We start from the raw sequence: 12097 nt of genomic DNA, 5'->3' as shown, positions 1-12097 counted from the left end.
AGTGGTCTTAATTTGCATTTCTCTGATCAGTAGTGATTTGGAACACTCTTTCATGTGAGTGGATATAGTTTCAATTTCTTCCTCTGAGAATTGTCTGTTCATATCCTTTGACCATTTATCAATTGGAGAATGGTTCGGTTTCTTATAAATTATGGTCAGTTCTCTATATATTTTGGAAATGAGACCTTTGTCAGAACCTTTGTTTTTAAAAATATTTTCCCAATTTGTTACTTCCCTTCTAATCTTGTTTGCATTAGTATTATTTTTACAGAAACTTTTTAGTTTGATGTAATCAAAATCTTCTATTTTGTGATCAATAATGATCTCTAGTTCTCCTCTGGTCATAAATTCCTTCCTCCTCCACAAGTCTGAGAGGTAGATTATCCTCTGTTCCTCTAATCTATTTATTATCTCCCTCTTTATGCCTAAATCATGGACCCATTTTGATCTTATCTTGGTATATGGTGTTAAGTGTGGATCCATATCTAATTTCTGCCATACTAATTTCCAGTTTTCCCAACAGTTTTTTCCGAATAATGAATTTTTATCCCTAATGTTGGAATCTTTGGGTTTGTCAAAGATTAGATTGCTATAGATGTACCCTTTTTTGTCCTTTGTATCTAATCTGTTCCACTGATCTACCGGTCTATTTCGTAGCCAATACCAAATGGTTTTGGTGACTGCTGCTATATAATATAGCTTTAGATCAGGTACACTTAGACCACCTTCCTCTGAGTTTTTTTTCATTAGTTCCCTTGCAATTCTTGACCTTTTATTCTTCCATATGAATTTTGTTGTTATTTTTTCTAGGTCATTAAAATAGTTTCTTGGGAGTCTGATTGGTATAGCACTAAATAAATAGATTAGTTTGGGGAGTGTTGTCATCTTTATTATATTCGCTCGGCCTATCCAAGAGCACTGAATGTCTTTCCAATTATTTAAATCTGATTTTATTTTTGTGGCAAGTGTTTTGTAATTTTTCTCATATAATTCCTGACTTTTCTTTGGTAGATGGATTCCCAAATATTTTATACTCTCAACATTTGTTTGGAATGGAATTTCTCTTTGTATCTCTTGCTGTTGCATTTTGTTAGTGATATATAAAAATGCCGAGGATTTATGTGGATTTATTTTGTATCCTGCCACTTTGCTGAAATTTTGAATTATTTCTAGTAGCTTTTTAGCAGAGTCTTTGGGGTTCTCTAAGTATACCATCATGTCATCTGCAAAAAGTGATAGTTTAATTTCCTCATTTCCTACTCTAATTCCTTGAATCTCTTTCTCGGCTCTTATTGCCGAGGCTAGCGTTTCTAGTACTATATTGAATAGTAATGGTGATAGTGGGCAACCTTGTTTCACTCCTGATCTTACTGGGAAAGGTTGCAGTTTATTTCTATTGCATATTATGCTTACTGACGGTTTTAAATATATACTCCTGATTATTCTAAGGAATAATCCATTTATTCCTATACTCTCAAGAGTTTTTAGTAGGAATGGATGTTGGATTTTGTCAAATGCTTTTTCTGCATCTATTGAGATGATCATATGGTTCTTATTAATTTGATTATTAATATGGTCAATTATATTAATAGTTTTCCTAATATTAAACCAGCCCTGCATTCCTGGAATAAATCCTACTTGATCATAGTGTATTATTCTGGAGATGATTTTCTGAAGTCTTTTTGCTAATATCTTATTTAAGATTTTAGCATCAATATTCATTAAGGAGATTGGTCTATAATTTTCTTTCTCAGTTTTCGATCTACCAGGTTTAGGTATCAGTACCATGTCTGTGTCATAAAAGGAGTTTGGTAGGACTCCTTCATCCCCTATTTTTTCAAATAATTTATATAACATTGGGGCTAATTGTTCTTTAAATGTTTGGTAGAATTCACATGTGAATCCATCTGGCCCTGGGGATTTTTTCCTGGGGAGTTGATTAATAGCTTGTTCTATTTCTTTTTCTGAAATGGGACTATTTAAGCAATTTATCTCCTCCTCTGTTAATCTAGGGAGCCTATATTTTTGGAGAAAGTCATCCATTTCACTTAAGTTATCAAATTTATTGGCATAAAGTTGGGCAAAGTAACTCCTTATTATTTCTCTAATTTCCTCTTCATTGGTGGAAAGATCCCCCTTTTCATTTGTAAGACTATCAATTTGATTTTCCTCTTTCTTTTTTTTGATCAAATTTACCAAAGGTTTATCTATTTTATTGGCTTTTTCATAAAACCAACTCTTGGTTTTATTTATTAATTCAATAGTTTTTTTACTTTCAATTTTATTGATTTCTCCTTTTAATTTTTGTATTTCGAGTTTAATTTTTGGTTGGGGGTTTATAATTTGGTCTTTTTCTAGCCTTTTAAGTTGTAAGCCCAATTCGTTAATCTTCTCTTTCTCAATTTTCTTCAAATAAGCCTCTAAAGATATAAAATTTCCCCTTATTACTGCTTTAGCTGCATCCCAAAGATTTTGATATGATGTCTCATCATTATCATTATCTTGGGTGAAATTGTTAATTGTTTCTATAATTTGCTCTTTCACCCAGTCATTCTTTAAGATGAGATTATTCAGTTTCCAATTACTTTTTGGTCTATTTACCCCTAACTTTTTACTGAATGTAGCTTTTATTGCATTGTGATCTGAGAAGAAAGCATTTATTATTTCTGCCTTCCTACATTTAATTTTGAGATCTTTATGTCCTAATATATGGTCAATTTTTGTATAGGATCCATGAACTGTTGAGAAGAAAGTATATTCCTTCCTATTGCCATTCAGTTTTCTCCAAAGGTCTATCATACCTAGTTTTTCTAATGTTCTATTTACTTTTTTAATTTCTTTCTTGTTTGTTTTGTGGTTTGATTTGTCTAAATCTGAGAGTGCAAGGTTGAGATCTCCCACTATTATAGTTTTACTGTCTATTTCTTCTTGCAGTTCTCTTAACTTTTCCTTTAGAAAGTTAGATGCTATACCACTTGGTGCATATATGTTTAGTATTGATATGGCTTCATTATTTATGCTACCTTTCAGCAGGATATAGTTTCCTTCCTTATCTTTTTTAACGAGATCTACTTCTGCTTTTGCTTGATCTGAGATAAGGATAGCTACCCCTGCTTTTTTGGCTTTACTTGAAGCATAATAGGCTCTGTTCCAACCTTTTACCTTTACTCTGTATGTATCTCCCTGCTTTAAGTGTGTTTCCTGTAGACAACATATTGTAGGGTTCTGCTTTTTGATCCAATCTGCTATCCGTCTCCGTTTGATGGGATCGTTCATCCCATTTACATTTACAGTTAAAATTACTAATTCTGTGTTTCCTGCCATCGTATTATCCCCAGATTATACTTTTTTCCCTTGACCCCCCTGATCCCCCTCCCCGATATTTAATTTACAGACCCCCCTTGTGACGTGCAACCCTCCCTCTTTTTTTTTTTTTTAGGATCCCTCCCCCCTCCCTCCAAGTCCCTTCACTTATTCTCCTTTTCCTTTCCCCTTTTCCTCTCCCCCCTTTTAATGAGGTGAGAGAAAATTCTCTGAAAAACAAATATGTTAATTATTTACTCTTTGAGCCTCTTCTGATGAGAGTAAGATTCGCACAATGATTCTCCCCCTCACTAAGTTCCCTCAGATATGGTGTATTTTCTATGTCTCTTCCTGGGATGTAGTTTCCCTCTTTTTATCACTCCTTCCCCTTTTTCTGAACCGACCTCCTTCCCTTTACCACACCCCCCTTTTTTTCTTTTATATCAGTAAAATCAAATTATCCTTGAGTATTTTTTATATACCCACAACAGAGTTACAGTTCTCAAGGGTTCTGTGTACCTTTTTCTGTTTCTCTTCAGTCTTGTGGATGTAGATCAAATTTTTTGTTTAAGTCTGGTTTTTTTCTTAGAAACATATAGAATTCCTCTGTTTCATTGAATGACCATCTTCTTCCATGGAAAAAGATGCTAAACTTAGCTGGGTAGTTCATTCTTGGTTGCAGTCCTTGATCTTTTGCCTTTCGGAATATCAGGTTCCAGGCCCTTCTATCTTTTAATGTGGAGGCAGCCAGATCTTGGGTTACCCTTATTGTGGCACCTTGGTATTTAAATTGTTTTTTTCTAGCTGCTTGCAGGATTTTCTCCTTTGTGTGGTAATTCTGCAGCTTAGCCACAGTATTCCGTGGTGTTCTTTTTTTAGGGTCTATTTCAGAAGGAGTTCGATGAATTCTTTCCACATCTACTTTCCCTTCTGTTTCTATTATCTCTGGACAGTTCTCTTTGATAATTTCCTGTAAAATAGAATCTAGGCTCTTTTTTTGGTCATAGTTTTCTGGAAGTCCAATAATCCGCAGATTATCTCTCCTAGATCTATTTTCCAGGTCTATAGATTTTCCCAGTAAGTATTTGACGTTGTTCTCCAGCTTCTCATTTTTTTTGTTTTGTTTGACTGATTCTTGGGTTCTCTGTGAATCATTCATTTCTATTTGTTCCATCCTGACTTTTAAGGAGTTATTTTCTTCTTTCACAGTTTTTAGTTCTTTTTGTAAATGCCCAATTTCGTTTTTAAATGAATTATTTTGCTCTATTGAGTTTTTTTCCATTTCCCTAATTTTTTTTTTTTTGAGAATTATTTTCTTTTTCCAATTCAGAAATTCTATTTTCTTGAGACTTTTTTATCTTTTCCAATTCAGAAATCCTACTTTCCTGTGTTTTTTTAACCTTTTCTAATTCACTAATTTTGTTTCCCTGCATGTCCTGTGAATTCTTTATTTTTTCCAACTCCAATTTCAGGACGTTGTTATTCTCTATCATAACTTCCCTTTCTTTTCCCCATTTTTCTTCGATCTCCCTCAATTTTTTAAGAGCTTCTTCTAGGAGAGAGTTATGTGATGGGGGGCAGGAATCGTTCCCCTTTAGGTTGTTGTCTGCTGACTCTCTGTTGTCAACTTCCTCGGGGTTGGACACCCGCTCTTTCTCTGTGTAGAAGGAATCTATAGTTTTTCTAGCTTTTTTGCTCATACTTAAAAAAATCTTTTGGGGTCTGTCTCTGGGGTAGGAAATTATTTACTTCTTTACCAGCTTCCTCCCAGACCGGATGGATGCAGCGGCTCCTGAGCCCGAGCTAAGAGAGAGCTCTGGGAGAGAGTTCCCCACCCCCTCCCTGGAAGTGCCTCAGAGGTGATTAGCACTGCTGTGCTTTGAGGGCCTAGAATAGTGAAGACAGCACGAAGCCCAGCCTATGTGTCCGGGTGGGGAGTGGATGTCTGCAGCAGGTGACGTGAGAAGCCCCTGCGCTCAAACTGGAAGTGTCTGCCAGAAACCGCGGTCCCTAGTTCAAAGGTTCCGCTTCTCTGGGACTTCCTGGAGCTGAGTTCCACTCCCTCCAGCTAAGCTAGGCAGTGTGTGTTGCCTTGGGCCGTATCCACCCACTTGTCAATCTCTTAACTATTCTCAGGTGGTAGCTGAGGCCACACCCCCTGGTGCCGAGTCTGTTGAGTCACCCCCAGGGTCCGGGGAAAATCTAATCTGAGTTTTAAAATATTTTGGCTTTCTCTTCTGAACTGCTAAATAATTAGCAGAGAAGAGCTAACAGCCTGTGCCAGATTCCTTTACCTCAGTGGCTTCTCTGATCCCAGAGCCCTTCCCAGCGCAATGGGTGCAGTGTGCCCCTACCCCACCGTCTGTGCTGGTCTTTCTTATTCTTCCCCTGAGAACTGACCTTTCCTGTTGAAACTCCAGATTCTCTTCAGCTGGTAAGTCGTGCTTCCAGTCCTTGTGGTATCTATCAGTCCTGAGCTAATTTTGAGACTTAATTTATCTAATTGGTTGTGAGGGAGTGAGGACATTCACTGAGTCGTGTGTTTCTTCTCCGCCATCTTGGCTCCGCCCCCCTATTAATTGCCTTTTCATAATTACCTTCCTTTGTTTTCTTTATCTATTTTTTTCCTCAAACATTCACATTGACCATAGATATGGGTATATCATTCCCTCTTTGAACCAATTTTGATGATAGTGTGATTTAAGTTATGCTTGCTTTCCACCCCCCAATCTGTTAGGATTACTAGGTGAGAACTCAGGTTGTCTGGATAGTGACAAGGTGAGAATTCAGGTTGGACAATTACAAGGTGAGAACTCAGGTTGACTTGATAGAAGGAGCAAGCTCTTTGGCTGAAGTGGTTCTTCCCAGAAGCCTTGCATTATCCCACGCCCATTCTCTGGGAGAATAAAAGAGAGGACACCCAGAGATAGAAGAAGACTCTGCATTACATCAGGCTTGACGGGGCTCTCTGCAGGAAGTGAAGTCACTTCTCTGGACAAGAGTTAACAGCAACTGCCTGGAGACAACGGTTCACTACAGGAAGAAGAATCTGTCTGAGAGATTTGAGTAGACACAGCAGATCTCTTCCCAGAGAGTGATCCGGCAGCTTCTGGAGACAACAGCTCACTACACCAATCTTCCTTTATCTAGCTTTTCCATGCCTCTTTTATATGGATTCATCCTTCTTCTTCCTGTCCAATGTTCTTTATCACCTCTTTATTTTGTTTTTTGGAGAATGATCCCATCAAAGTCATCTTATATTCTCAACTTCTGTGTACATTTTAAAATTGCTCTTGCCATATAGAATTATAAATAGTTTAACCTTATTGACTTTCTCTTTCTTGTTTCTTTTTTACCTTTTTATGGTTCATTTTTGTCTCATATTGGAGATCAAATTTTTTATAGAGCTCTGATCTTTCGATAAGAAATACTCAAAGGTTCTCTATTTTAACAAAAGGTCAAGAATATCAAGGGAATAAATATAAAAAAAGTACAAAGGATGGTAGCCTAGTACTACTATATTATAAAGTACTAGTAATCAAAACCATTTGGAACTGGTTAAGAAATAGAGTGTTGGATCAGTGGAATAGGTTAGATACACATGATATAATCAATGACTATAGTAATCTAGTATTTGATAAACCTCAAAACTCCAACTTCTAGGATAAAAACTCACTATTTCACAAAAATTTCTGGCAAAACTTAAAAATAATATGTCAGAATGTCAGTTTATGTGATTTTCCTCTCCCAACATGATTCATAAAGCAATATGTATTAAAATATTTGTTTAAAAAAATTTTAAAATTTTTTTTAAAAAGAAAGTATTGCAAGCAGCCAAAAAGAAGCACCTCAAATACCATGAGCTAGTCAGGATTACATAGGATTTGGCAGCTTCCACATTGAAAAATTTACCAAAGTAAAATCAAAATGGATACATGATTTGGGCATAAAGGGGGATATCATAAGCAAATTAATAGAGCAAGGGATAGCTTACCCATCAGATCTTTGGAGAAGGGAGAAAGTTATAACCAAAGAAGAGTTAGAGAACATTATGAAATACAAAATGGATAATTTCATTATATTAAATTAAATAACTTTTTTTTTTCACAAACAAAACAAATGCAAACAAGATTAAAAGGGAAGTACAATGCTGGGGAGAAACGTATAGCCATAGTTTCTGATAAAGGGCTCATTTCTAAAATATATAAAGAACTCGATCAGATTTATAACACTAAAAGTCAATTCCCCAATTAATAAATGGTCAAAGCATATGAACAGACAATGAAATCAAAACAATCTCAAGTTACATGAAAAATGCTACAAATCAGTATTTATTAGACAAATAAAAATTAAAATAGCTCTGAGGTACAACCTCACACCTCTCAGATTGGCTAAGATAATAGGAAAAAGATAAATATTAGAGAGGTTGTGGGAAAACTGGGACACTAATACATTATTGGTTGAGTTGTGAAATGATCCAACCATTCTGAAGAGAAATTTGAAATTATGTCCATGGGCTATAAAAAACAGTGCCACTACTGGATCTATATCCAAGGAAATCATAAAGGAGGGAAAGGATCCACATGTGCAAAAATGTTTGTAACAGCTCTTTTGTTTTGACAAAGAATTGGAAAATGAGTAGGGGATCATCAATTTGGGAATGACTGAAATGGGGAATGTTACATGAAAGTTATGAAATATTATTTTTATAAAAATTGATGAAATAGCTGATTTTAGCAAGGCTTGGAATGATTTATATGAATGATGCTGAGCAAAACAAACAGAACCAAGAATACATTTTATACAGTAACAGCAAGATTTTGCCATAATCAATTATGAAAGACTTGATTCTTCTCAGTGGTTCAGTGATCCAAGGCAGGCCCAGTAAACTTTGGATAGAAAATACCATCTGCCGCCAGAAAAAGAACTATAGGGATTAAATGTAAATCAACACATGTTACGTTCATTTCTCTTTTCAGTTTCTTTCCTCTCTTGTGTTTTTTCCTTTTGGTTCTGATTTTTTTTAAACCTCAAATGATTCATAAAGAAATGTATTAATAAAAAGTTAATATACATTGAAAAAATATATATGGGGGAAAGTTGTCTATTTTATTGAACATCCATTTTTTCTTGAAAGATAACATTCAATTTTGCTGGGTTAGAAATTCTTGCTTGTAATACTAATTTCTTTGTCTTCCAAAATGTCAAACCTTCCAGTTGTTGTTGTTGTTGTTGTTGTTGTTGTTGTTGTTGTTGTTTTTAATGTGGGAAGCTGCTAAATTCTGTCTAATCCTGACTAACTACATGGTTTTTGAATTGTTTCTTAATGGCTTTTTAAATTTTTTTAATTTATTTTAATACACATTGCTTTATGAATTCTGTTGGTAGAGAAAATCAGAGCAAAAGGGAAAAAAAGAGGGAGAATGGGAAAAAATGGAAAAAAAAAATGTGAACATTGCATGTGTTGATTTGTGTTCAATCTCTATGCTTGCAATAGTTTCTCCTTGATCTGAAAGGTTTGAAATTTGGCTATGACATTCCTGAGAGTTTTTATTTGGGGCTCTGTTTCAGATGATAATTGGTAGATTCCTTCAATATTTATTTTGTCTTCTTGTTTTAAAATATTAGGGCAGTTTCTTTTGATAATTTCTTGAAAAATGTTCAGACTATTTTTAAATCATGGCTTGTAGTAAGTAATCTGACAATTCTTATACTATCTCTCCTGGATCTATTTTATGTCAATTGTTTTTCCAGTGAGAAATTTCATATTTTGGTCAAAGGATACAAAAATACAATTTTCAAAGAAATTAAAGCCATTATAGTGAAAAGAAAAAAAAAATGCTCTGAATCACTATTGATTAAAGAAATGCAAAATAAGACAACTCTGAGATTGTCATCATACCTCTTCATATCTCTCAGATTGACTAAGAAGAGAGGAAAAGATAACAAATGTTAAAGGGGATGTGGGAAAACTAAGACATTGATGGTGGAGTTGGTGGAGTTGTGAACTGATCCAACTATTCTGGAGAGAAATTTATAGCTATGCTCAAATGGGCTATAAAACTTGGCATATTATTTGAACCAGCAGTGTCACTAATGGGTCTATATTTTATGCTATGGGCTAGAACTCTGAATTTGAAACACGAGATTCTTACAAGGTTCTAACTCAGTGGAATTGATAAAGACAATGTTTGTTTAGCATGGTGCTTAATAAGTTCTCTAGTTCAGTACATGTACTTAGTACTTAATATAGTTCCACAAGATTCAAACCTATGATGAGAGAGCATATAAACTCAGACAAACTCAGCTAGATTCATTCAGAGACAAGTGGACAGAAGGCTGGAGACTGAAGGCTGGAGCACAAGCCCTTGGACTTAGAGAGATTCACTTCATCGCACACCACCTTGGTGGCAATCTCTCTTCCTTCGCTTCTGTACTGAAACCAAGATGCTGGAAGGCCTCCAGAAAACTAGCTGAGCCCCAAGTGAAGGAGATAAGACTTGGAAAAAGATAATAAAGGATTCAGATTTTAATCTCTGGCTACTCTTGTGGTGATTACTCTGAACTGAAACGAAGGCTGCTCCCAGAGACCCCAAGAAAACAAAAACAGAAAACACTACAGATTTATCCATAAAAGAATTACTCCATACATTCTATAGACAATTCTCATTGTCAGGATGGACTTCAGATAACTCTTATAAAAGCCTTATTTTACAAATGAGGAAACTGAGACCCAAACAGATTATGACTAAAGAGGACATAAAGCAAGTTACTGGCAAAATTGGGACTAGAATCCCATTCTCTTCTCATCATATCACATTGCTCAATTTCTAAAAGTATTTTTAAGACTCTTTAAATTTTTAGATTTTCAGTGTACATCTCTTTAAATGACACAGAAAAAAACTTCTATTTAACCATTTGACATTTACACAGTATGTAAGTGGTATTAATGATATATTTGACTTCTAAAATAATTTTGCCAATGATGTGTCTTACAGTCATATGAGAAATAAAAATACCTAAAGAGTTAATTTGTTCTAGATCTTGATATCACATTCACACCTAGACTTTGGATACCTAGTTTCCAAAAAGGATATACTTTTTAATCTCTATTTTAATATGCATCCAAAGGAAATAGTATGTGGTGATATTTCAATATTTCCCAGAGTCATTTTTTGGATGAGTTAAATGTTTCTTTGAAACATCTGATCTCTTCCCCTCTACTCAATTTGTGAAATGGTCTTATTAAGAATAGTTATCAACAGATATACCAGTTCCTCAATGGATATCATTTGGCATTCCTATACTGCTGAGTTAAAAAAAAAAGTCTCTGTATACAAATGCACAAATGAACTAAAAGTATTTATTGAGTTTCCATTTTATTTGATAGATAAAAAAGGAGTTTCAAAGAAATAGAAGACTTAGATTTTTACTTCAATGATTTTACATTCTGGTTGTGCAACAATATGCATCCATATAAAAGTTCCTTATAGGCAAAACATTATGTTAAAAATATTAAAGGAGTAATACAAGTACTATAAGAGATGTATTTATATATACAATATATACAAAGAAGCTATAATGACTGTGAAATAGTTAGGGAAATCCATAGAGGGGAAGGATTTTAGATCTAGTTTAAAGGATGGGTAGGATGCTGAATGGTTCAGGACAGGGTGGAAAGGGGCAGAAAGAGACAGTAGATCAGGGGAAGTGTTCCAAATGGATTCCAAGAAGTAGATAAAACACATTTTTATGATAGTAAAATACTGATAGGAAACTTATTCCTAAGAAAAACTATCTCAAATTGGGGCTTTTTAAACCTGGTGCTGAAACACTACATTTGAAAATGTTGTGATTATTGACTATTTTGATAACTATTTCAATATAATTGGTTTCCTTTGCAATCTTCTGTGGCCTATACATTTAAAAAGATTAATCTGAGAAGACATCCATGGGTTTCGCTCAAATAGTCCATGGCAAAAAAAAAAAAAAAAAAAAAAGTTAAGAAATTTATCCTACTATGCTTTTCATTCAATGTGTAGCCCTTTTTTGTCTCCAATAGTCTAACCCTTAGTGTATACAAGGTAGTATGTCACAAACCACACAGCAAGAAGAACCAGAAAAGATAGCTTGTGAAAGATAAAAATGAATGAGGAAACAAAGATTTGATCTTCTGAGCATATAAATTTATTAAGCAATGTATGCCAATTGCCTAACAAATCAGAAGTAGGCTCCTTCCTCAGCTTAGGGATAGATCTTGAATATAGAAGGAAACAGACTTTTATACATTAAAAGCAATTGATCATATATGGTCAATTAGTTAAAAGGAAACAACTACAATATTAGGTAATCTGATTTCTTATTGGATAAAAGAGTAAGGATTTATTATTATTATTATTATTTTTTTTTTTATGATTTTGCTGAGGCAACTGGGATCAAGTGACTTGTCCAGGATCACACAGCTAAGAAGTGTTAAGTGTCTGAGATCAGATTTGAACTCATGTCCTCCTAACTTCAGGGGTGGTGCTCCACTCACTGCGCTATTTAGCTGCCCCTAGATTAGGGATTTTCTATATTGGGAAGGGGAGAATAGCAGGTACAATTCTCAGAATTCAGAAAAGAAGAGATGTCCCATTCCCTCCATGTGTCTGTGAACAATCAAAGAAACATGGAAGCAGTAACTGATTGAGCATATATAGGGCCAATTTTCAGATAAGATATATGGATTGCTTAAGGTATACAATTATTAGAAAATTTCTTTTATGGGTCCTTGGATCTGATTGGACTACATCTA

General features: G+C 34.7%; 1 pseudogene; it reads right to left on the bottom strand.

Annotated features, from left to right (window-relative positions):
* Positions 1 to 12097, bottom strand: part of LOC141562002 (NADH dehydrogenase [ubiquinone] 1 beta subcomplex subunit 9 pseudogene) — a 113338-nt pseudogene that overhangs the window by 87598 nt on the left and 13643 nt on the right.

The sequence above is a fragment of the Sminthopsis crassicaudata genome, chromosome 3, assembly GCF_048593235.1.
Source record: "Sminthopsis crassicaudata isolate SCR6 chromosome 3, ASM4859323v1, whole genome shotgun sequence".
In the NCBI taxonomy this organism is placed as follows: domain Eukaryota; kingdom Metazoa; phylum Chordata; class Mammalia; order Dasyuromorphia; family Dasyuridae; genus Sminthopsis; species Sminthopsis crassicaudata.
The sequence above is the reverse complement of the archived record's forward strand: the minus strand, read 5'-3'. Positions and strand labels throughout refer to the sequence as shown.